Source organism: Bos javanicus, chromosome 20, assembly GCF_032452875.1.
Source record: "Bos javanicus breed banteng chromosome 20, ARS-OSU_banteng_1.0, whole genome shotgun sequence".
Lineage (NCBI taxonomy): Eukaryota > Metazoa > Chordata > Mammalia > Artiodactyla > Bovidae > Bos > Bos javanicus.
In genome coordinates, this window is record NC_083887.1 from 50,368,339 (window position 1) to 50,396,071 (window position 27,733).

The following is a 27,733-nucleotide window of genomic DNA, read 5'->3' on the forward strand; positions in this document are numbered from 1 at the left end:
TAATAAGTACACTTATTTAAGGTTTGGGGGCATTTGTCGAACTTCAGTGAATTAGATACCCAAGTACTCTTCACATCTCATTTTCCCTTATACCCCTTATAGTTAGGAGTAAGCTCCCAGCGAGAACTCTGCAAGGCCTATTTCTTTGCAGTAAAATCAATCCATTAAAAGTACATTAATATGAAATCTGTGTTAAAGTTTCTCCTGGATACAAAATTTATCATTACTCAATGAAGAAATAAAAAGCTACAAAGTTAGCATTAATCAAATTGGTAGTAGCACACGATACATATTAACCAAGGGCAGCCTTTTTCAGGCTGCAGTCCTTTACAAACCTATAAGAAAAGAATTAAGTGCAAATAATTTATATTCATTAATTATTCCAGGAAGAACTTTTATTTTGCCAAAAGTTGTTATTCTACTTAAAATTACTATAGGCATGTGGAAATAATATATGACTGTGTTTGTGTAAAAAAGAAATAATCAAGTTTATCTTTATCAGAAACACTATGAGATGTTGTTGAAAAGGAATTATCCAACTGACAGTATAAAATCAAAATACATGTATTGAGTATATTTATGATTTCAGAAAAGCTGAAGGTAGCACAATGACAGCTGGAGTATTGATAAATGACTTCTTGAATAAGGAGATTATGAAAAGGGAAAGCTTGGCTAACAGTAAGGATTATGTCAGTCTGAAGCGGAAAATGAAACAATGTTTGCTATGAAGACTGCAGCTATCCTGAAAAGAAATTAGGGTTAAGAGTTGGCTTTAGTGCTTAGAAGCAGCATCATATATCTAGACAGCATATTAAAAAGCAGAGACATCACTTTGCTGACAAAGGTCCGTATAGTCAAGGCTGTGGTTTTTACAGTAGTCATGTACAGATGTGAGAGTTGGACTGTAAAGAAGGCTCAGCTGCAGAATTGATGCCTTCAAACTGTGGTAATGGAAAAGACTCCTGAGAGTCCCTTGGACAGCAAGGGGATCAAATCAGTCAAACCTATAGGAAATAAACCCTATATATTCATTGAAAGGACTGATACTGAAGTTGAAGCTCCAATCCTTTGGCCACTTGATGGGAAGAACCAATTCATTGGAAAAGACTGTGATGCTGAGAAAGATTGAAGGCAGGAGAAGGGGGCAACAGAGGGTAAGATGGTTGTATGGCATCACTGACTCAATGCACATGAGTTTGAGCAAATTCCAGGAGATAATGAAGGACGGGAAAACCCGGCGTGATGCCATTCATGGGATCAATAAGATTTGGACATGACTGAGTGACTGACCAACAGCAACAATGAAATTTAATGCAACATGTTGGAATACCTTAGGAACTGGAGAAATATATTTAGACCTTATTCAAATGATTAGAATTGTATTTAGTAAGTAGTAAACTAACATGGCAAAATTTGGGCCCCACAGATTTCAACTGGATATTGAAATGACCAGTCATTCCCAATCTGTCTGTCCTGCAACACATGATTGAGAAGATTTATCCACCTTTGTTGACTAAAGACAATCTGTGGTTATGATAATATGTAAATAAGGGCCAAAATTAGAAAAAAAATCAATAATCACTTGTCTAGTTTCATTTGTTGAAGAAGAAAGAGATGAATCTTCTACCTATATATATAAAAATTCTTCAGTGAAGGTGGTAAAATACAGAGGAAGCACAACAGGAGAAACCTGAATTTGGTTGTTGTTGTTTAGTCACAAAATTATGTCTGACTCTTTGTGACCTCATGGACTCCTCTGTCCATGTGATTTCCAAGGCAAGGATGATGGAGTGTGTTGTCATTTCTTTCTCTTACCCAGGGATTGAACCCATGTCTTCTGCATTGGCAGGCGGATTGTTTACCATTGAGCCACCTGGGAAGCCCTAGGATAAATGTATGAAGGGCATAAATGAAGTAATTATGGCATCATAGATACAAATCCCAGGATTTTTTTTTTTTCTCTAAGAAATACCAACATGAACCCAAAAAAGAAAAAATAAATGAAGTAAGTAAAGGCACTGTATAATAATCACAGGGTCTTCCCTGATGACTCAGTGGTAAATAATCCACCCACAATGCAGGAGACACAGGAGATTGGAGTTTGATGCCTGGTTTGGGAAGATACCCTGGTGGAGGAAATGGCAATGCACTCCAGGATTCTTGCCTGGAGAATTCCATAGATGGTGGAGCCTGGTAGGCTATGGTCCATGGGGTTGCACAGAGTCGGAAATGACTGAATGTGCACAGCACAGCAAAAATCACAGAGATTGTTATGGACAAAACACATTTCCTCTGTTTTCTTGACTCAATTACCCTTCTCAACCTTTCCATGGATGTTGCATTATGGCTGGATTTTAGCCAGTGGAATATAGGAATGTTAAACATTATTTTCAACCTTAGCTAATAAACCACTTACTCTATTCTAATGCATCTTAGCTCAAAGAGATTGTGCCCCCTCAGGGATATATGGCAAAGTCTGGAGATAATTTTGGTTACACTGGAGCATGATCCACTTATGTCTGAATCTTAGAAATCAGAGAGGTCAGAGTTACTGCTAAACATTCTATAAGTCTAAACAGCCCTTAAAACAAAGACAACAATTCAAAACAACAATAGAAATGAGACTGAAGAAGCCTGCTTTATCTTCTCTAATACTTCCAGTATATTAGATATCTAGAATAAATTTGGTGTTGAAAAATTTGTGAGAAAAAAAACAGTACATTTCTACTATGATTCTGTCATTACACATATTCAATGAATTTTTGGTATAATAGCAACCATAACTAAACTAAAAGAGAGCTAGATTAACTTATTGATATTAACAGGAATATAATGAGTTACTTCCTTCCACGGAAGGTAGCTGAAGAAAGAATTTTTTAAAGGAAAAAAAAGTAAACCCATTACAAGGCAAAGTAAACATTCTGCTTGATTCACAGCTTTGATTTTTAGCTTTGAATGCTATTAATAGTATTGCAATGAGAAATGGAAAGAAATAGCCTCCCACATTTCTGTGGAAAGTGTAAGTTAAAATTTTAAAAGTCTGCAATTTATTTTAAAGATATATCAAAACCTTAAAAAGATGTGTGGCCTAGTTGGAATTAATATCAAGAAAAGATTTATGAACTCTTAGTAATATTAATCACAGGAATGCCTTATAAAGTACCACAATTTCTAAAAATAAGGTAGTTTTATAACCCCCATAGTATATATCAATATGATGAAATATTTTCAATCATTAAGTATCATTGGTATTTTAAAAAGCTGATCATATTATATAGACATATATGCAAGTAAGCTAGAAAGAGTTTATTATCCTGAAGAAAGAAATGGTTATTTCTAGGAGGCAAAATAGTGAGGCTTTTATTTTTTATTATTATTATTCCTACTTCTGTTTACCTAAATGTAATTATAAAATTGTATTATGGAAAAATAGATATTAAATTGCTGTTAAGTCTGCATCCTGTTCAAAGTATGGGACCTCAGAGAAGTCTGCAGTGTTTCCCTTGCAATGCTACCCACCAATGTATATTTGGCTTTGAACAAAAGACTTTCATTTTATCTTTTGCTTAGCTCCTGACACAAACATTATTGTTGGCCAGCATACTAAAAGTCCAAGAAATGGCTTAATTAATAGTGTATAGAATGTATGGAAGAATTGGGAAGGTGATACAAGCAAATATATAATGTATATTCTCCTCCACTACTTGATAATTTGGACTTCTTTCCATGCCATAAAAATATTGCTGTATATCAGGAGTAGGTTCAGCTGATCATAATATGAGACTAAAATTACAGTGGCTCACACGCTAGAGAATATATTTTGATCAAGTGAGAAATCTTGTTTACCCATGTTGTCGCAAGTGGCAGGATGCCCTTCCTTTTAAAGACTGAATAATACTCAATTTTGTGCATATATACAAACCACATTTTCTGTATTCATTCATCTGTTGATGGACACTTGGGTTGTTTCCATTCTTGGCACCAATGAATAATGCTGCAGTGTACATGAGAGTACAGATATCTCTGAGATCCTGATGTCAATTTTTGGTATATATACCCAGAGTGAGATTTTTGTACCATATAATGGTTCTATTTTAAATTTTTTAGGCAATTCCATACAGTTTTATATAGATGCCACACTTCACACCCCACCAACAAGGTACAGAGGTTCTAATTCTCTAATTCCTCATGGACACTTAACGCTAAGTGAAATAAGCTAGTCACAGAAGGACAAATACTGTATAATTTCACTTATATGAGATATCTGAAGTAGTCAGACTCACAGAAGAGAGTGCAGTAGTGGTTCTCAGGGGCTAGGGTGTGAGAGAAATGGGGAGATGTTATGCAGTTGGTGTAATTTTCAGTTATGCTAGTTGAAGAAGTTCTAGAGATTTGCTACACAGCATAGAGCTTGCAGTTAGCAATGTCACATTGTACATTTCAAAAGTCATTAAGAGCATAAATCTTAAGAGTTCTCACCACCTACAAGAAAAGCAACTACAAAAATGGGAAAAAAAAGAGACAAAGTCAAACTTTGTGAGTTGTCAGATACGTTTATGACCTCCATAATGACGATGGTGTCGAGTGTGTTGCATATGTTCAAACTCAACACTTTGTATTACTTAAATATTTATATATCTTAATTATTGACATTAAAGGAGAAAAGGAAAGATATAAACATCTGAATGCAGAGTTCCAAAGAACAGCAAGAAGAGATAAGAAAACCTTCTTCACCGATCAATGCAAAGAAATAGAGGAAAACAACAGAATGGGAAAGACTAGGGATCGCTTCAAGAAAATCAGAGGTACCAAAGGAACATTTCATGCAAAGATGAGCTCGATAAAGGGAAGAAATGGTATGGACCTAACAGAAGCAGAAGATATTAAGAAGAGGTGGCAAGAATACACAGAAGAACTGTACAAAAAAATCTTCATGACCCAGATAATCACGATGGAGTGATCACTGACCTAGAGCCAGACATCCTGGAATGTGAAGTCAAGTGGGCCTTAGAAAGCATCACTATGAACAAAGCTAGTGGAGGTGATGGAATTCCAGTTGAGCTATTCCAAATCCTGAAAGATGATGCAGTCAAAGTGCTGCACTCAATATGTCAGCAAATTTAGAAAACTCAGCAGTGGCCACAGGACTGGAAAAGGTCAGTTTTCATTCCAATCCCAATGAAAGACAATGCCAAAGAATGCTCAAACTACCACACAATTGCACTCATCTCACACACTAGTAAAGTAATACTCAAAATTCTCCAAGCCAGGCTTCAGCAATATTTGAACCGTGAACTTTCTGATGTTCAAGCTGGTTTTAGAAAAGGCAGAGGAACGAGAGATCAAATTGCCAACATCCGCTGGATCATGGAAAAAGCAAGAGAGTTCCAGAAAAACATCTATTTCTACTTTATTGACTATGCCAAAGCCTTTGACTGTGTGGATCACAATAAAGTGTGGAAAATTCTGAAAGAGATGGGAATACCAGACCACCTGATCTGCCTCTTGAGAAATTTGTATGCAGGTGAGGAAGCAACAGTTAGAACTGGACATGGAACAAAGGACTGGTTCCAAATAGGAAAAGGAGTTCGTCAAGGCTGTATATTGTCACCCTGTTTATTTAGCTTATATGCAGAGTACATCATGAGAAACGCTGGACTGGAAGAAACACAAACTGGAATCAAGATTGCTGGGAGAAATATCAATAACCTCAGATATGCAGATGACACCACCCTTATGGCAGAAACTAAAGAGGAACTCAAAAGCCTCTTGATGAAAGTGAAAGTGGAGAGTGAAAAAGCTAGCTTAAAGCTCAACGTTCAGAAAACGAAGATCATGGCATCCGGTCCCACCACTTCATGGGAAATAGATGGGGAAACAGTGAAAACAGTGTCAGACTTTATTTTTCTGGGCTCCAAAATCACTACAGATGGTGACTGCAGCCATGAAATTAAAAGATGCTTAGTCCTTGGAAGGAAAGTTATGACCAACCTAGATAGCATATTCAAAAGCAGAGACATTACTTTGCCAACAAAGGTTCATCTAGTCAAGGCTATGGTTTTTCCTGTGGTCATGTATGGATGTGAGAGTTGGACTGTGAAGAAGGCTGAGTGTCGAAGAATTGATGCTTTTGAACTGTGGTGTTGGAGAAGACTCTTGAGAGTCCCTTGGACTGCAAGGAGATCCAACCAGTCCATTCTGAAGGAGATCAGCCCTGGGATTTCTTTGGAAGGAATGATGCTAAAGCTGAAACTCCAGTACTTTGGCCACTTCATGCGAAGAGTTGACTCACTGGAAAAGACTCTGATGCTGGGAGGGCTTGGGGGCAGGAGGAGAAGGGGACAACAGAGGATGAGACGGCTGAATGGCATCACTGACTCAATGGACTTGAGTCTGAGTGAACTCCAGGAGTTGGTGACGGACAGGGAGGCCTGGCGTGCTGTGATTCATGGGGTCGCAAGGAGTCGGACATGACTGAGTGACTGATCTGACCTGAATGTGTAAAGGGAAGAAAGAGGAGAAGGAAGAGAAAGAAGGGGAGGGAGGACAAGGAAGAAGCAGAGAGAGAAATATGTTTGGAAGACTATGGTGATCTAATTTTGTTCTGAGTTAAGAACTGAAATGAAGAACCAGTAATGTCCACCATGTTTTTACCCTTATGATTGATTCCATGATACTAGTTCTTATATTGCAATCAATCTGCTAATGATAAAATGGAGGGCAAAATATTTCTGCAGAATGAGTTTGTGTTATTTAGAAAAAAGCCTAACTGGGCATCAGAAGACCCTGGGAGTCCTGTTTACATATCACTGGTCAGACATCAGTCACATGGCCACTTCAAGTCGCAAGAAAGACAAGAGAACATAGTTTTTGGTATATTGCTGCCTTAAAATTGCTTAGTAAGGAGGAGGAAAGTAAGGAAAGTGTGAAGTGTTAAGTTGCTCTCTCGTGTCTGACTGTGTGCCAGATAGAATGTAGCCCACCAGGCTCCTCTGTCCATGGAATTCTCCAGGCAAGAATACTGGATTGGCTAGCCATTCCCTCCTCCATGGGATTTCCTGACCCAGAGATTGAACATGAGCCTCCTGCATTGGAGGCAGATCCTTTACTCTCTGACCAAGAGTAGGATATATATTGGGTGGTCAACTAGTTATGGCTGCCATGAGTACGTATATTCTGATTCTCTGAGATGTTTTATGTTCATATCTGTATTCTCCTTGTGTAGTTCTAACCTGCTGCTGCTGCTAAGTCACTTCAGTCGTGTCCAACTCTGTGCGACCCCATAGATGGCAGCCCACCAGACTCCTCTGTCCCTGGGATTCTCCAGATAAGAACACTGGAGTGCATTGCCATTTCCTTCTCCAGTTCTAACCTAAATGTCTCTAATTATGAATTTGCATATATAACTATTTAAATATATCTAAACTACTTAAATAAATCTGAACTAAATTAAGCATATTGAAACACTATAAGTGTTTCCCTCAGTTTTGAGAGATAAAGCCAATATTTCTAAGTTCATTTAGCGCTAGTTTCCAGGTTGAAGCTATTTCCTACAGACTACAAAAACAACCATATTTTGACCAATCCACAGGGATGTTTGAGAAGAAACTATATTAGTATGCTGTGTTTGAAAATGAATTCTTAATGAAACATGACTAAAGGGTGAAATGTAATTTTATTTTCATCAGCCAGAGGAAAAGAGCAAGTGTTATGATAATACATTTGAAGACCTTTGGTAATGAATCCTGGTGCTTGATGGTAAACTAAAGGCTAGCATTATTGAAGAACTTTGAGGTATCTAAAAATATAAATACAAAAGCACAATGAACAAGAGAGAGAGAGGGAGGGAAGGCGAGAGGAGAGATTGAGACTGAAGAAAAGATGAGAGAGCAAGAGAAGGAAGAGAGAGAGAAAAATCAACAGAGGTTCCAAAATTGAAACAAAGGGGAATACTGAGAGAAATAATGCTTTCAGTGAGGATAAAAAAATGTACCTCTAGTTATAAGAGTAAAGTTAGCAAGAAAAGAGGCAAAGATTTACTTTTTCTATAATAAAAAACTGTAAGCTGATAATAAAAAATTAGAAAGATTAAATAGTACTATTTCAGTGAAGAACAAAATGGGAAATGTTCAATTTTTATTGAAAAAGCATTTGTTGAAAAAAATAGTGTTTCATATCTGTTGAACAATTATGGATCTTTAAAACCATTAATGATTTAAGAAATTAAAGTGTTTTTTTTCTTAAATGTTCTTTATTTTCTAGTAATACAGAGATTAAAATAATCACTGTGATCCTGAGTACATTTCTTGCTAAGATCTTGATAGAATCTAAAGGTATATTTGAATGGGAAAAGAAGCAAAGGCAAATGAAGTGGATCACTGGCAGTGATTATTGTCAATATGCACATCACGCATGGAATGTATTTATTTATCCTTAGAGTACACTTTAAATCTTCAGAGCAAATAAGTAAATAGGTTCTTAAACTTTGATGAAGCTTTTTAACCATTACATTGGAGGCCATGGTAAAAATCAGTTTATTCTGGATACCCTGGCACTTGTCCAGCTAAGAAAGTTCATAATCACCCAATTATGCAGTATCACTTAGACCTTTAAATCAGAAACCACAAGTAATGTACATCAGGATAGAGAATTCTGAACCCCCTCAACTGCAAGGTTCTTGGGATCAACCAAAGAAGCCCGGAGCCCAATGTGGCTGCAACATGTCCCTGTTAAGCTGTTCACTCCTAACTTTTGTTGTTGCTCATTTCCTTAGTCACATCTGACTCTTTGTGACCCCATGGACTCCTAACTATGGGTGGTGAAAACTATTGCCAATTAAAGCAGCTCATCTTAATCTCATTCTGTAAGTTAACTGACAGCCTTAAATACATTTCCAATATACCTTACTATATATTTCCAATTCACACATACACTCAAAGACTAGAATGAAGAAATTGGATTAAGGAATGAAGGTGATAATTCACTGAGAATTCATGAAAGAAAGCCTGAGTTAAGGTAGCTGAAACCCTTAACTAAAAGAAGTTCGTTCCTAAGGAAAAATGGCATAGTCAAGGACCTTCAGTTCTTTCTCAGGGTTATAGATAAGATTCTGAGCCACATCCTGTGAGCTGTCTCATAGATACCAAAATACCAGGTGGAAAAGTTAACTACCTGATGATCAGACTGTACCCATGACATGAACTGCCACAATTCCGAGAACTGACCACAAAGAAATGGGCACAAATGTACCTTGGAACTGAAAATTGCTGCTAAGTCGCTTCAGTCGTGTCAGACTCTGTGTGACCCCATAGACGGCAGCCTACCAGGCTCCCCCGTCCCTGGGATTCTCCAGGCAAGAACACTGGAGTGGGTTGCCATTTCCTTCTCCAATGCATGAAAGTGAAAAGTGAAAGTGAAGTCGCTCAGTCGTGTCCAACCCTCAGTGATCCCATGGACTGCAGCCTTCTAGGCTCCTCCGTCCAAGGGATTTTCCAGGCAAGAGTACTGAGATGATATTGTTCAGACCACTGATGACCAATTTGAAGATGACTATTTGAGATGACTGTGCTGCTTCTGCATGTAACCTCCCACCCTCCAACTCTGTCACTAAAAGCTCTCAACCTCTGCTAGTCAGAGGGGTATCAGCCTTTGGACAGATGTCCACCACCCTGCCCTCCTCAGTTGCTGGCATCTGAAATAAAGCAAACTTTCCTTTTCAAAAAAAAAAAAAAAGATGTAGAATTCTTTTTTTTAGAGAGATATGAAATCTTTCTTGAAGTTTTGTACAAAAGAGTCAAGTTCATATTATTTAATTCTGAATTATCTGTTTTATCTTCTGCATAGAAAGGTCTATGTGTACAAACTTCTGGAATACTGGAAAGAAGGGCAGGAGGTGTGGTGTGGCCAGTGCACAGAATGGATAATTAGCTGAAGTCAGAAGTGGTTGGAGTCAGAGAAAATGACAGAATGTGCAAGATCTTATAGACCATACTAAGCATTTTGTTGTTTACCTCTAAGAGCTATAGGAAACCATTAATTTTATAACTTTAATAAAAATTACTTACTTGCTTTGTATGGCTGTATAACTATAATATGCATTAATTATTAATTTCATTTACCATTGTTTTAGATTGTTTATATGACCAATTTTTTTCTGATAAAAATGTCGTACATTGATGAACACACAGAAAGTAAATAAGAATCATTTTTAAAAGAACCAATTAAGAGACTTTTGCAGTTGTCTAGATAAAAAAAATGGTTCAGGCAAGTCAAGGACAGGAGCAGAAAGGTGTACAAAGCCAACATTGCTATAATTAAATTGACTGAAGTTGATTACAGGTTAAACATGAGTGTTGACTGACAGGAAGGTGTTCAGAACTTGTGCCAAAGGCATGATCTGTTCAATTGCATTTGTATTATTAGATCCATTTTCTGAGATAAGATATTAAAAAAAATGTCAGGTTTTGGAGATTTCCTCTGAGTTTAGTCCTTGAAATGTTGTTTTTGAGGTCTGTTTCAGGCATCTGTGTAGAGATGTGGAAGGATGAGTCAGAAGACATCTGGCCAGGAGGTTTAAAATTGAGTCAATTAGTGAAGATGAGGTTGCCTAAATAGTGTACACGACAGAAGAGAAATGGCTTAAAGATGATGCCAGCTAACCTCAGCATTACGTGACTGATTGAAAGGAGAAAGAGAAAAGACTGAGAAAGGACTTTCTAAAAGATCAAAGGAAAATCAGACATATTGGGTTAAAGAGAAATAGTTTGCGAGAAAAGGAGAGGGTTCAGATAATCAACAGTTACCAGAAAGAACAGAAAGATGAATGAGGAAAAAACAAAAAACAAGTGTATGGTGAAGCACCATGAGAAAACTGGTTACACTGGTATGAAGTCCTTTTAAAGGGTGAGGAGTTTATCCAACTGATAAAATCCTGTTAGTGCCGACTTCCTGTAAGTGATGTTTTTGTTTCAAGGGTAGGAGAGGAAGACATGTGTTTATCTGAAAAGGGGATGTGTGTTAAAGAAGCTTTTCACTAAGGTGAGGAATACCACATTTGAAATACTGGCACAAATGATTCAATAAAAGGAAGAAGAGGAAAATGTGTGAAAAAGAGGCAATGACCCATAGTATAATGTTGCTGAGAAGACAGGGTTAGGTGGGGTCCAATGCATGAAAGAGAAACATCTTTCAGACACCATTGTCTGTGTCAACAGAACATTTTAAATTAAAAACCAAGAAAACCCCAAGCAGCATTATTTGTAAGATAGGTAATAAACATTTTCAGACTGCCTCAATCTCAACAACTAATGTGCAGCTGACATTTCCTTAGTTTGTTATTTTTTTTGTTATTGCCATGAATTAAGTCTTTTTGAATAGAGCATAGACCATGAGCTGAAACTTCTCATTTGTCAGAACATTCTATTGCAAGTTTCAAATTTTCATTTCTACAATTTAACATAACATTTATAATAGCTAAACATATTTAAGATGCATAAATTTTTTAAGTAACCTTGGGATATTGAGCTAATAATTTAATAGTGTACACATCAAATTAATCATTTTGAAAGAATTATTTTGAATTATGCTTTAAATAACTGTTTCTCAATTATAAAATTTGTGATCTATATTGAAGTAAACTCTTTACTTTTTAAGTAATTTAAAATCAGTGTCTAAAAGCATTTCTTCCTAGTCCCTTTAGGTAACATTTCATCTAAACCAAGGCTGAATTTCTCTGCATCCATGGGTGCTAAGTTGCTTCAAGCGTATCCAACTCTTTGTGATCCTATGGACTATAGCCCACCAGGCTCCTCTGTCCATGGAATTCTCCAGGCAAGCATACTGGAATGCATTGCTATGTTCTTCTCCAAGGGATCTTCCTGACTCAGGGATCAATTTCTCTGAATCCATTTCATAATCTAGGTATCAGCATGGCCCACTACATCCTTGATCCCTGTCTATTTTTTAAATTAATTTGTATTGGTGTATATTTGCTTTACAATGTTTTGTTAGTTTCTGCTATACAACAAAGTGAATCAGCTATACATAGGAGGGCATGGCAACCCATTCTAGTATTCTTGCCTGGAAAATCCCCATGGACAAAGGAGCCTGGTGGGCTGCAGTCCGTGGGGCTCCAAAGAGTCGGACATAGCTGAGTGACTAAGCACAGCACATATACGGAGTAGAGTTGATCCCTGTCCTTAACATTAAAGATAGCTCAACTTCACATGTATCAGATACAAACCCAGTCACATCAAAAGCAGGGGAAAGCATTGTTAGTTTATCTTCTCATAATTTTATTAGAAAAAAGAGACATGCCAAACACAAACAACAAAGCTTACTGGGTTTTTCTCTCTGTACAGAATTAGTAGTTTGGCTTTCATTCTCTGATTGGTATACCATTGGTCTGGATCTATGCCTGTTCTCCAGTTTATACCCCAACTGCTTCTCTTCCATCCTTCTCCTATAAGTATAGAAATCAAAATGTTCAGCCAGAAAAATTGCGTTTCCTAAGAGAAGTTTAATTAAAATGGTATATATAATCAGTACAATGGTATATATAATTTTGTGGGCTAATTGTGTGGCCAGGAGCTATAGATATGTAGATGATGATGATGGTAAGCAAGCCATGGTTTATTTCCAGCAATCTGGTTGTGAGTTACAAAAAACTCTTCTGTGAGTAATAGTGCCATATCATATGAACATTTAGCTATGTTGAAATTAAATCTATTTTGCAAAATCTAAAATATTCTTTTTTAAATTTAAATTTATTTATTTTAATTGGAGGTTAATTACTTTACAATATTGTATTGGTTTTTCACCCTAATACCAAAACCTGACAAAGATGCCACAAAAAAAGAAAACTACAGGCCAATATCACTGATGAACATAGATGCAAAAATCCTTAACAAAATTCTAGCAATCAGAATCCAGCAGCACATTAAAAGATCGTACACCATGACCAAGTGGGCTTTATCCCAGGGATGCAAGGATTCTTCAATATCCTCAAATCAATCAATGTAATACATCACATTAACAAATTGAAAAATAAGATATTCTTATTAAACTCACAGCAGAGTGGCTAAAACATATATTTGAACTACAATGTTTGTAACCTGCTTATATAAACTGAGAGAAATTGTTCAGCTGTTCATTGCTCACTTTTCTCATAAATGGAATAGAGACGGAAATGTTACACAGTTGGTTGAGGTTAAGAAGAAAATGTATGTGAATAATGTAGTAAATAACCAATTACTGTTGTTACCAATATTGTTAAGAAAAATAAAGTATCTATAGATAAAAGGCAATTGTTAATAGACACCAATATTTAGGAGCAAATGCTGGGATCATCATCTGTGTGTTAGAGGTTTATTTAGATGGATCCATAACTCACAATTTACTGTTGAAATAGGAGAATCTGTTACATAACTACATTATATTAGGTTGGCCAAAAAGTCCATTCAGGATTTTTTGTCAAAAGAGAAAAGAGACAGAAGAAACTTTTTGCCCAACCCAATAATGCAATGCTTTTTAACATTATGTTAATATATGTTGATCAGTGTACTAGACAGAAATTTATATACTACAGTTCAACCTTCTTCCTTCAGAAATGAAGGCACTGAAGGCCAGGTCATTTATGTGACTTGCCCAAGTTCACAATGCTATATGAAAAAATATATATCCTTAGGGGGAAAATATGTATCAAGTTATACAACATTGAAATATGACCATGATGAGTAATTGCTCAATTAGTTTGTAGTACTATATGTAATGATGTTATTTGCAAGATACTAAATAGCTAGAAAACTACTTAAGAAATGAATGTGATAGATTAAGCTTTTCCTCCTGAAAATTCGCTATAAAGAATAATTCTTAAAAGTCAAACATTTTTTTTTTTATTCTTCCAATTTTATTTTATTTTTAAACTTTACATAATTGTATTAGTTTTGCCAAATATCAAATGAATCCGCCACAGGTATACATGTGTTCCCCATCCCGAACCCTCCTACCATCCCTCTGGGCCGTCCCAGTGCACCAGCCCCAAGCATCCAGCATCATGCATCGAACCTGGACTGGCAACTCGTTTCTACATGATATTTTACATGTTTCATTGCCATTCTCCCACATCTTCCCACCCTCTCCCTCTCCCACAGAGTCCATAGACTGCTCTATACATCAGTGTCTCTTTGCTGTCTCGTACACCGGGTTATTGTTACCGTCTTTCTAAATTCCATATATATGCATTAGTATACTGTATTTATGTTTTCCTTCTGGCTTACTTCACTTGTATAATAGGCTCCAGTTTCATCCACCTCATTAGAACTGATTCAAATGTATTCTTTTTAATGGCTGAGTAATACTCCATTGTGTATATGTACCACAGCTTTCTTATCCATTCATCTGCTGATGGACATCTAGGTTGCTTCCACGTCTTGGCTATTATAAACAGTGCTGCGATGAACATTGGGGTACATGTCTCTTTCCCTTCTGGTTTCTCAGTGTATGCCCAGCAGTGGGGTTGCTGGATCATAAGGCAGTTCTATTTCCAGTTTTTTAAGGAATCTCCACACTGTTCTCCATAGTGGCTGTACTAGTTTGCATTCCCACCAACAGTGTAAGAGGGTTCCCTTTTCTCCACACCCTCTCCAGCATTTATTATTTGTAGACTTTTGATCGCAGCCATTCTGACTGGTGTGAAATGGTATCTCATAGTGGTTTTGATTTGCATTTCTCTGATAATGAGTGATGTTGAGCATCTTTTCATGTGTTTGTTAGCCATCTGTATGTCTTTTTTGGAGAAATGTCAAACATTTTAAATAATGACAAATAACAATTCTGTTTTAATAACATCTTGATAGGTCTGGCCCAGTGTATACTTGTGTTATTTCTAATTCTCCTATCATCACTGTTGAGACTGAAATTAGTCTCTTTCTCTGCATCTCACTATCCCACCACCCCTTGCCTTTTTCCTACATAATTACCAGATTTTATTTTTTATCTTTTTTCAACCTGGCTTCCACAAACAATATCCAAAATATTTGGGCATGTATGATTGTAATTTCTTTAATGGTATAATATCAAATTCTGTACTGAGTTGAAAGCAATTATTTTTATAAAACAACATGATTCATTAGGCGGGACCCAGAAATCTGTGCAGACAACATTAGGATTTCAACAGAATTGCACACTAAAGTTAAAAGAACCCTGTAGAGATTTTATTACATTAAAGTGGGTGATGAACTGTCATTTTGCTGAATGGTCTTAATCAGCAAATGTAAAAGGTAATTTGCTTTAGAGAACGTGGATTATTTACTAGTCTTCACAATGGCCAATGGCAACGTAAAGGATATATAAATTTCTGATAAAATTATTCGTTTATACAGAAAAAATACAGTGTGTGATAGGTGGTCACACATAAATGACTTTGTCTTCAAACACTGTGAGAACTGGCTGTCTCATTCTTAAAATGTGAAAACTCATGCTCAGGTGGTCCTTGGGAGCAGTATGTGAGATTTTTGTGCATGAGATGGAATGATTGCATGAAAGGTATTGGGTATATGTATGACCCTCCGAGAAATATGTTTCTTTCTCTTCCTATCTTTTATTTAACTGGTTTTCATAGTTTAGTTATGATGTGCAATAATTTATCATTTTTCCTGTAGGTCATCTGCAGTTTTATATTATAATAAAGTTTAAATTAGCATATTTTCTTATAAAACCTTATTTCTCTACTTAGAATTTCTCTGAAAAAGTTCACAGAGTAAAAGCCTGAGTCCAGGTGTGTAAATGTATTTTTAAGATTGTTAATATAATTGTAAATTCCATCTTGTTTATTAATGGGAGAAGAGATCATAATTGGTAAATTTTAGAGCAAAAATCAATTTGTTTTTATTGTTGATGCTTTCCCTGACTTCAAAGTGTTTTCAAATCAGAGTGTTTTCACTCTTGTAGAAGAATGACTGATATCTAGTTATAATTATGCAAATATTGGCAGCCGTCAAGGTTGTTTTTCCTTTTTATGTCCAGCAATTTGATCACAAACACTTCTCAGTGAAAAGGTATGGAATCTTGTGCCAGAACTGCATCTTTAGAGATTAGCTGATAGCAAATGTCATCAAAACTCATTTTTTAAAGGTATACTACTAATTAGCAGCATTAAAACAACCTGTCTGTATCCTAGATTTAAGCCATTGCTATACAAATGGAGTGTTAGTGTAGACTGACTGATGTTATTTATTTTCCCCTGACAGTTTGGTTTACTTTTTAACACAGTATTGGCCAAAATAGATCATGCCATTGTTTCTTCTATAGGTCTTATGCTAATACCCTAATGTCTGCCCTCGCTTTTATTTCATCTGTCTCCTTGGTATATCTTTCATTCCTACAAAAATGCATTCCATTCCTCAGTCTCCTTCTGTGGATGTGTTTCTTTCCCATTACATTTTCCAGAGAGCCTGCCACACCACTTCATCTCCCTGAATTTATCCTTCCTTCAATTGAACCTTGGTGTCAAATATCTTAATCCCCTAAGACTCTTGTCAAATATCTTAATCCCCTAAGACTCTTGTCTTCCCTGAACCTAAATGATCATTTCCTTCTACATGGTGATGGTAAGACATGGTTCAGTGACATTTAAAAGTAAATTTGAAAATTTTGAAGATAGTTTATCATTCCTTAAACTAGAGAAGTGAGTAATGTAGGCAATTCTTTGTTGCTTTTCTCACCATCCATTCTTAGGATCAGGGGCTTCCCAGATGGCTCCGTGGTAAAGAATCCACCTGCCAATACAGAAGACACAGGTTTATCACCAGGTTGAGAAGATCCCCTGGAGGAGGAAATGGCAGCCCACTCCAGTATTCTTGCCTGGAGAATCCCATGGGCAGAGGAGCCTGGCCAGCTACAGTTCATAGGGCCTCAAAATGAGCTGGACACAGCTTAGTGACTAAACAACAACAACAGCAGCTACAGATTAAAGAAACAGGTGTGAAAAAAAAGTGTGAAAAGAAAAAAGTCGCATTATAGTTTATTCTCTTGTTAACTGTGGCTTAACAATTCTCGCTAAATATAATTTCTTTTTAAATGTTCCTGTCTAACTTATGTAAACTGATGAATTCACTAATACTAGTGATTAAATCCAACCCACTCCAGTGTTCTTGCCTGGAGAATCCCATGGACGGAGAAGCCTGGTAGGCTGCAGTCCGTGGGGTCGCACAGAGTCAGACATGACTGAAGCGACTTGGCAGCAGTGATTAAATCTAGGGAAACTGTTGAGGGGGTCAGTATATTGTGAAAATGAGTCTGCTCCGAGAATCTTGGAACCTAAATTTCTGGCTAGTATTTTTACACTAAATGGCCACGTGGTCAAATTCTATATTTTGGTTTCTTTGTCTATAAAATAAGAAATAGGGTTACATGATTTCTAAAATTATTTCAAGATTTAAAATCTATGACTAGGGCATATTCAAATGCAAAATCTGTTTTAGCTGATATTTTTTATTTCTTAATTTAGTTATGTATTGTCTTATGAAGTTTGATTAGATATTTGAGTCATCAGTTACTGAGAATAATATAGTGTGTTACTTATTTTTTTAATTTTATATTGGAATATAGTTGAAAATGGCAACCCAGTAGAGTACTCTTGCCTGGAAAATCCCATGGACAGAGGAGTATGGTAGGCTATAGTCAATGGGGTCACAAAGAATCGGACACGACTGAGTGACTTCGCTTTCACTTTTCATAGTTGATTAAGAATGTTGTGTTAGTTTCAGGTATACAAAAATGTGATTAAATTACACATCATGTATCTAATATTTTTGAAATTCTCTTCCCAATTAGATGTTTATAGAATAGTGAGCCAATGTTAAAAAAAAAAAAAAAACTCACTATTTCATGTTTGGCAATGAATTATAGTCTTTCCTAAAGACATATTATCTGCACTCAGAAAGATTGTTTATTTGGGAATTTTCTAATAAAGCTACATTGGAAGAGCACTAAATAGAATAATCCCTGGGGAAACCTGTAAAGAAAACAAAAAGTGCTTTCAGAAGAGGGATGGACACTGCTGGTGAAGTTCTAGAGTTTAACCCAGATCATAAACCGACAAGAGAAAGAAGCTGATTCCAATACATGATACTCACTAGGCTTCAGCTAATTCTCTGTCTAGAATTAGATTAAGCTGTGAAGTTGTAGCTCTGAAATGATCCAGTTTTCACATTGTTTCCACCATCTCATTTACTTTCTATTTGTATGAAGGTTTCTTCACTTCTTCTAATTGCACATTTAAAAAGTACCAGGCTCTACTAGGAAACAAATTCAATTCTAAGGCAAGGTCTACAGAGACGTGTAATTGCAAAGAAATTAGAAAGTTGCCCAATTCAAACTTTTCAGTTCCTTAATGTAAAGTCGTGAAAACTTGGAGCTTGTTTGTTTATTTATATATTTGGCTTCTTTTTCTTCTGGAAAATAATCAATGCATTTTAAAAGGTTATTATTTCATCAAAAATCATATTTAACTTCTAAATGCCCAGCTACTGCCAATCAGTGGTATTATTTAAAACTCCATGTTTAAAAAAAAGATAAATGGAAACATTGTGCTTAAATCCATGAGTAAATGAGGTACAAAATATGTTTTTTTTTTTTCAAAAGTAAGGCAATTAATGACACAATGAAATAATGTGGAAAGTAATATTGGATCCTGCAGGAGAAAAATTCCCTCTCCATTCTCTTTTGAGTTAGCAAACAAATTGACTACATTTTTGTTGAATTTTGTTTCCAATTTGTAGCCTAATTTTCCCAGTCCAAATATTACCTTAGAACACCTAGTGTCTTGGTACATGATATTCAGACAAAATCAGTTAATATCTGTTGTAGCAAATATGTTTAATTTCTAACATAGTCCACTGATGTGAGAGAATTAAAAGTGATGCTTACTGGCAGTCGGGTATCAATCTCCAAATAAGAAACCAGGTTGATGTTTTAATGTAATGAGGAGTGTGAATTCTCACCCTGTTATGTATTATACATCTTGCTTCATAATTTAACTACCAGTGCATAGCAATGAATGGTTGGCCTAAACCAAGCTTTGCAGTTAGAGAAACCTGGAATATAGCATCTTTCCTAAATACATTTTGCATGTATTCTTGTTTGTAAGTGTATGTATATATGTATATGCTTTAGTCACTCAGTCTTGTCTGACTCGGTAACCCTGTGGACTGTAGCCCACCAGGCTCATTTGTCCATGAGATTTTTCAGGTGAGACTATTGGAGTAGGTTGCCATTTCCTCCTCCAGGGCATCTTCCTGACCCAGGGATCAAACCTGTGTCTCCTGCATTGCAGGCTGATTCTTTACCCACTGAGCATCAGAGAAGGTCAGAATATGTATGCTGCTGCTGCTAAGTCGCTTCAGTCGTGTCCGACTCTGTGCAACCCCATAGACGGCAGCCCACCAGGCTCCTCTGTCCCTGGGATTCTCCAGGCAAGAACACTGGAGTGGGTTGCCATTTCCTTCTCCAATGCATGAAAGTGAAAAGTGAAAGTGAAGTCACTCAGTCATGTCCGACTCCTAGCGACCCCATGGACTGCAGCCTACCAGGTTCCTCCATCCATGGGATTTTCCAGGCAAGAGTACTAGAGTGGGGTGCCATTGCCTTCTCTGAGTATATGTATATTTGCACATAAATATGTGTTTGCTTTGTTTATCCAGAAGGAAATGGCAACCGACTTCAGTACTCTTGCCTGGAAAATTCCATGGACTGAGGAGTATGGTAGGCTATAGTCCATGGGGTTGCAAAGAGTCGGACAGGACTGAGTGACTTCACTTTCACTTTCAATGGCAGTGATTGTAAAATGCATTCCAAAGATCCTCATCTTTTTCAATGCTTTGGAAAAGTAAATCAAGTTTAATCCATTATCTTTTCTTTGGAAGCATGAAAAAATAAAATTATGAACCCATTTGTTTTCATTTTTTTAATTTTTTTTTAGAATTTCTTTTTTGTTTTATTGAAGTATAATCTAGTGTGTTAAAAAAATTAAAAAAACTGACATTTAAAAAATTTTTTTAACACACTAGATTAGATTATGGTCAGCAAACAATTATTATACAATTAAAGTGTCACTGAGGTATGTTCCATTCAGCATATGGAAAAAACTCTATTTCATAGTATTACTCAGCCATTAAAAAGAATACATTTGAATCAGTTCTAATGAGGTGGATGGAACTGGAGCCTATTATACAGAGTGAAGTAAGCCAGAAGGAAAAACACCAATACAGTATACTAACGCATATATATGGAATTTAGAAAGATGGTAACGATAACCCTGTATACGAGACAGCAAAAGAGACACTGATGTATAGAACAGTCTTATGGACTCTGTGGGAGAGGGAGAGGGTGGGAAGATTTGGGAGAATGGCATTGAAACATGTGAAATGTCATGTATGAAACGAGATGCCAGTCCAGGTTCAATGCAGGATGCTGGATGCTTGGGGCTGGTGCACTGGGACGACCCAGAGGGATGGTATGGGGAGGGAGGAGGGAGGAGGGTTCAGGATGGGGAACACATGTATATTAATTAAATAAAAATTAAATTTAAAAAAATAAATGAGAGCGAATAAAAAAAAATAAATAAAAAAATACCAAAAAAAAAAAAAAACAGATTTGTATATTTATTTAAATCCATCATCACATTTTCATTCCCACTGATGAAAATTTCAGGACTTAATGTGAAAATTGCCCCACTGAGTACTAAAGAAGCTTAATAAATTCACCTATTACCCAAATTGAAAATGTATTAATAGAAATATTTGAACTGTTGAACTCTGAAAAATATAAGTCTTTGCTTCAGAGGAAATAATAGTATCATGAAAGAGAATTTCTTCCAGTGAAATGTGCCAAATTTATGGAAAAAAGCAGTTCTCATTTTTGCTACATTGCAAGATTTTTTGGTTTATCTTCGACTCTGCCTCATTCAGCAGATCTTGACAGAGCAAAAAAGGAGTTTTATTAAGGGGTTGAGCAATAAAGATTCAATAGAACTCCTGAGACATAATGATTTTTTTCTTCTATTGGAGGATATCTTCTTTGGTAGAGACTATGACCAGCTGGGATTATCCTATTTGCTACCTTTGCATTACCACCAAGGCAAGCATAAACTAGAATGATACATGGGTGAGGATTGCTTTATTTCTTTCAGAATAAGAACACTTGTTTTATTATAGCTGATTTCTTATCCTGCTCTCTTTTAGTCAGAATTGTAAATTCCATTGAATTTCAACAGATACCAATAGAATATCAACTTCCCATGTACATACTACACAAGAGAATATGCAGCAAATTTTTGTATTAAAACCTAGACTAAAATTACACATGTAAAATGAGTTTATAGACAAGGTATTTTCACTCTATCTCAGTGATTCAGAGAACTTGACTCAGGGACATAAATCTAAAGGCAATTGTAATAAATGATTATATTCATCAAGTGTTCCCTTATTCTTCCTTAAGCTACAGGTAAGCAAGCAATCATGAAATATGAACAAACTTCCTTAAGGAGTCTTTTATAAAGGAGATCTAGAACATCAATTATTGCTGTGCTTATGTTGTTTACATGTCTACATCTAAACTTTTTTCAAGCCAGATTCAGGTCTGAAGAGTAGTAAAGAAACTTATCAGAACTCAGAATTCATTATGAAGACAAAATAATATAGTTTTATACCTTAAACAAAAGGAAAAGAAAATTAGATTTATATATAAGAAAAAACACTCAAGTAAAGCAAATTAGCAAGGGATTTGTAATCTAAACAGGGGATTCTGGAAATTTCCTGTTTCAAATTCTGTTTAGTAATGATCAAATTTTATTTGCTCAGCTATAATACAAAAAATATTCATTTACATGGCCTCCAAATATTATTACAATCTTAGGGGAAAGAGCCTAAATCTTCAACCAGTGAAGTGAAAGATTGCAGAGTGCAATAGTGTGATTTTATCTTTCAAAACAATATTTATACAAATATTTTACCATCAGCCTTTGGGCTTCCCTTGTGGCTTTGCTGGTAAAGAATCTATCTGCATGCAATGAGGGAGACCTGGGTTCAATCCCTGGGTTGGAAATATCCCCTGGAGAAGCAAAAGGCTACCCACTCCAATATTTTGGACTAGAGAATTCCATGGATTGTATAGTTCATGGGATCGCAAATAGTTGGATACGACTGAGTGCCTTTCACTTTCACTTTGCCGTCAATATTCTCACAGATCTACAAGGTACCTAAAGCATTTTATGTCATTCCAACTTTAAATAAGGAACAAACAGCAACCAAACACTAGATTTAGGGATATTATACAGTGATTCAGGAGTTTTTATTTGTTTGTTTATTGGAAAGCATAACAGACAACCCGTTGTGGCAGATTACAAGGAAGATTTAAGAGATGGTTCCTTTCCTTACTTGAGGCATAAATTGCAGACCAGTTGAGATTATCTTTCCTAATCTAGTAGTGTTTTTTTCTTGAGTCACAGTTCTCTGTTTTGAATGGAAATTTTCACTAAATGATCTCTGTTGTGCTTCTCAACTCAGAATACTTTATTCTTTGAAAGTGTATTCACATACGGACTTATGGGAAAGTAGCATGTCCTAATTCTATTACTTTTGAATCTAAAATGATTTCTCCATTGCTCCCATACTTAGAGCACCTATTGTTGTATTAACTTGGGTGCATGTTCTGAAACCCTCATTCTTTTAAAGAATGGTAACGACTTGAGTGAAATATGTTGTTTTTTGTATTCTGAATAACTATTTCTGATTACAGCAGCTGAAGTTAAGGTTAGCTTTTTTGGCAGGCACATCAAATACTAATCATAAATTAGTCCTCTTATGTACTAAAATATCCATGTATTTATAAATGAATGGCTACCCATAAACTGTGTCTTTTTATATGTCTAATGCAATTTTATACATTTCAGCTGCACATATAAAACTGCCCAGCAATTATCCAGTATTTTCATGTCATCTACTCTCTGCACAGCTCTATCACACCTTCTTTATTCATTTGAAATTTCCATTTCCTTCCTTCCCATTCTCATGTTCAGCCAGTTAATTTCTTGACAACTTTATTATAGAAATTAAATCAGTCAAGATAGATTAACGTTGTGTGTTTTTTGTTTTCAGACCAGGAGAGTTGACTTTCTTTAAATAATCTGGGTACTCTTTCAGTTTCTGGGACTTTATGAACTTTCACTGTTCTTCTAAATATGTAAGTGATAAATGATCTTCAAAATTTTATTTAATCAGTATCTTTTTCTTGTTGATCCAAAAATCACTGTGCTTGTGGGACAAGTTAAGAGAATATTGGACATTGTGTCTCTTGCTCTTTTGTCAAATATGATTACTCTCCATACTCAATTTATTGTTTTATTTCTTCCTCATTTTTAATTTGCTTTATCTTGAATAAATTTGAGCTTATACTTCCGGAGATTTTGTTATAAGGTGTTATGAGATACATTTAGAAATATAATTCATCTCTTGGTGATAATTGTTTCCAGAGAAATATTTCCATATCAAATTAGTTTTAAAATATGGACTAGCTAAATCATACTATCATGAATAACAAAGTAATAAAAATTCATGTACCTTTGGTAATTAACTGAAAGCCCCAGGGATTTCAGTAGTAAATAGTGTAAAATTGTGTAACACAAAAAGAACTAATGATACCAATGATTTAAGGGTGGGATGATTTGGGAGAATGGCATTGAAACATATATAATATCATATATGAAACAAGTTGCCAGTCCAGGTTCGATTCACGATACTGGATGCTTGGGGCTGGTGCACTGGGACGACTCAGAGGGATGGTATGGGGAGGGAAGAGGGAGGAGGGTTCAGGATGGGGAACACGTGTCTACCTGTGGTGGCTTCATGTTGATATATGGCAAAACCAATACAATATTGTAAAGTTTAAAAATAAAATTAAATTAAAAAAAGAGTGTTTCTGTGCGTATTTACTATTATTAAGATGTCCCTAAATACAATAAAGCACCCAATCCTCATGAAAATTTTGATGATTGCTACATAGTCATAAACTCAAGTAATCATTCTCTAGATTATTGCATAGTGTTGCTAACACTTTGAAGCACACCATGTGGTCATTTCCAGTTAGTCTTTGCACACATACCTCTACCCAATATAATCATTATTCTGACTGTTTTTTTCTCAGTTTTTTTAAAATTCATATAAATGAAATAATGGCTTTTCTGTTTGACACTTTTCACTTAACGATTTCATCTAGAAATTTTTTATTAGCAAATATGTTGTTCCATCTATAAATGGGGACTTCCCTATAGCTCAGAGAGTTAAAGAATCTTTCTGCAAATGCAGGAGACCTGGGTTTGATCCCTGGGTCAGGAAGATCCCCTGAAGAAGAAAATGACAGCCCAAAATAGCTTGTTTTACTGGTATGTAGTAATTAGTTATTTAATTACATAAAAAATATACATACTAAAGTCTAATGTTATTGGACATTTTGGTGATTTTCAGTTTTGTCAATTTTAAATAAAAATTCTATGAATTTTTTATATATGTGCTGTTTGAGCACATATGTACTTTTTTCTCCTTGAGTTTATACTAGGAATAGAATTACTGGGTCATAGGGTAGGCTTAGGTTAGTTTTGAGATATATACCATCAAACATTTTTAAAGTGATTTTTTGTTTACCACTTTACACTCCTATTAACAATGTATGTGAGTTCCAGTTATTTATGTATTTCCTAATACTGATATTGACTATTATTTTAATTTTAGTATCAGCTACTTTTGTTGTTTTGTAGTGATATCTTTTTGTGTTTTTGATCTGCATTTTCCTGATGATTCAGTGATGGTGGAAACATTTTCATATGCTTATTTGCCATTGGAAAAATTTTTTTGTGAATTGCCCATTCATATTTTTGCACATTTTTCAAACAGTTGACTTACATTGAATACACTTTTAGAAAGAAATATCCAAGTTAAATTCAGTATTTTTCTCTCCAAATAACAAGAAGTTATAGAAATATCCAATTTTTATATCTAAATAGAGAAAATACAATTATTATAATTCAAAAAAATTCTTTAAATACAAATATTTCAATACAAAACACATATAATATAGATGAGCTATGGATTATGAGAAAAGCTCACATATACACACATATACATGTTTATATCAGCGGAGGACTAAATGCTAAGCTCCAATATATACAACGAGAATACAGTCGACTTGCTTCAGTTGAAACCTGGTGGTGGTCCACACTAGCACTTGCTTGATTTCTCCTCTTCCCTCACAGTGACACTGAGAAATTTCAAAAGCAGCCCTGTGTGTTTTGGTGATTCAAATATTTTCTATAAATGCAATTAAGTTGAATTAAGCCATGCACAAGAGACACACCTATTATTAGACTTATTTAAGATGCTGGTTCTCATATGCAGAGCATCATCAAGGATTTCTATGAGGCTGAAGGAAGGAAATTGTGAGCTAAGGGATGATACTACTTAGCACATGTGCTAAGTCACTTTAGTTGTGTCCAACTCTGCAACCCCATGGACTATAGCCTGCTAAGCTTCTCTGTCCATAGGATTTTCCAGGCAAGAATACTGGAGTGGATTGCCATGCCCTCCTTCAGGGGTAAGCATAATTAGAAGCAAATGACAGATCATGAAGATCACATAACCCATGGTATAGAAATTTAATATAATTCCTTAGCAAAAATGCAAAAATAATTTCATATTTATTAAGAAATTGAATACTGTAATCTAGATATTAAAAGAGAGGCATCTGATAGAAATAAAAGTTTAGAAATAATATGTTGGTGATATTTCAAATCATAAGAATGGATAAAATTTTCCAGAAGAGATTTTACATATTCATGTGTATATGTATTTGGCCTCTCCAGGTGGCTCAGTGGTAAAAATCCATCTGCCAAGCAGATGTACGTTTGATCCCTGGGTTGGGAAGATCCCCTGGAGAAGGAATTATTAACCACTCCAGTATTCTTGCTTGGAGAATCCCATGGGCAGTGGATCCTGGTGGGCTACAGTCCACGGGGTCACAAAAGAGTCAGACATATCTGAGTGACTAAACTAACAACATGAATGTATTTAGTATGTAGTGGCAGTATGGTGAAAATAAATTCTTTGTGCTGAAAGAAAAGGAAGACAAGAATGGAGTGCAGTGAGAAGAGTAACCCAAAAACGTGGGTAGGTAAGAGTTAACCTGATCACCGTTATGTGTAGACCGTGGTATGAATTGTGGATTTTATCGAGAAGGTGTTATGGAAAGCTACTGAAAGATCAGAAACAGGATTCTGACAGACTCTGATTATCACTTGAAACAGTTTTCTGACTCTGGCTGCTTCGGGGACATTGGTGGCAATGGGCTGCCTTACCTTACAGGTATTTTGGCAGCTTCCCTGGTGGCTCAGATCATAAAGAGTGCCTGCCAGGACACCTGGATTCGATCCTGGATTTTATCAGGAAAATCCCCTGGAGAAGGTAATGGCTACCCACTCTAATATTCTTGCCTAGAGAATCCCATGGAGAGAGGAGCCTGGTTCGCTACAGTCCATGTGGGTGTAAAGAGTCAGGCACGACTAACACACACACACACACACACACACACACACACATACCACGTGGGTATGTTAGGAAAATATTACTATACTCCAAGTGAGAGAAGACAGTGGATAACAAAGGGGTTAATAGTGGAACTGGAAGAAATTCAGAATCTTTTATAAAGGTCAAGCTAATAGTACTTGCTTATAGAACTGTTGTGGTATTTGTGAGAAAAATTAAAATGAACAGTAAATTCTGGGTTTTATACTTTTTATTCAGAGTCACAATAAAAATGATGATTTCACTAGGGGTGCTTAAGAAAAGAAAAGCAGGGTTGTTTGAAAGAGGATATAATTGAGAACTCAGTTGATAGATTCCTATTGTTCACCCAAGTGAAGATGCTAAAAAGCTAGTGAATATATACAAATCTTGAATGTAATGAAGAGCTCAAGGCTGATGCTATTAAGTAGAGACTACATTTAGAAGTTATTTAAAGCCATGGGCCTGGTCAAGGTCACCCACGTAATGAATATGGACAGAGATGAGAAGAGGCACGTGTAGTTCCAGCAAAGAGAATGATGATGATTATGCAAATGGTATTTATTATTTATAGAATATGGGAAAATTCTACCAATCTGACTAAAATACAGCACTTTTTATAATATCTACAATTAAGCCCTATTTTCTGAATATTTGTGGGTTTTCAGGAAGTGAATACATTGCAACATGTTGTGTTCCCTACAAAATTTCCATCTACTATTTGATTCTACTCTTATTTTTGGGGGGCATACAGCCATTCAGCCTCCTCTATCAGGAGATAACCTGTCTCAGTGTTCTCACATACAGAAATTTGTAGGTAATCATCAGGAAGATTTAAATTTCTCCCTGGTTATATTGCAGATATCATCTGCAGGATTTTAACTCTGGAAAAGACTGGCATTGATTACTATTATGCTCTGTTGTTTTATGTTATGATTATTATTATCATTCCTTAAATGCTATGCAGCAGATCGTTTACAAGATGAATTTATTCATGCACTCACTCTAAGTCCTCACTGAAGTGTTACATTATTACCATCTTGTCTATTAATATAGGTTACATTCTGTGTTCATTACTTTGACTGTATGTCATATTTTATTCTGTCAATTTCCTTGTTTTCATATAT

At 35.8% G+C, this 27,733-nt stretch overlaps 1 protein-coding gene across 4 annotated transcripts in view; it reads left to right on the forward strand.

The window, feature by feature from the left end:
• Positions 1–27,733, forward strand: part of CDH12 (cadherin 12) — a 1,193,543-nt gene that overhangs the window by 225,096 nt on the left and 940,714 nt on the right. The gene's annotated exons all lie outside the window — the stretch shown is intronic.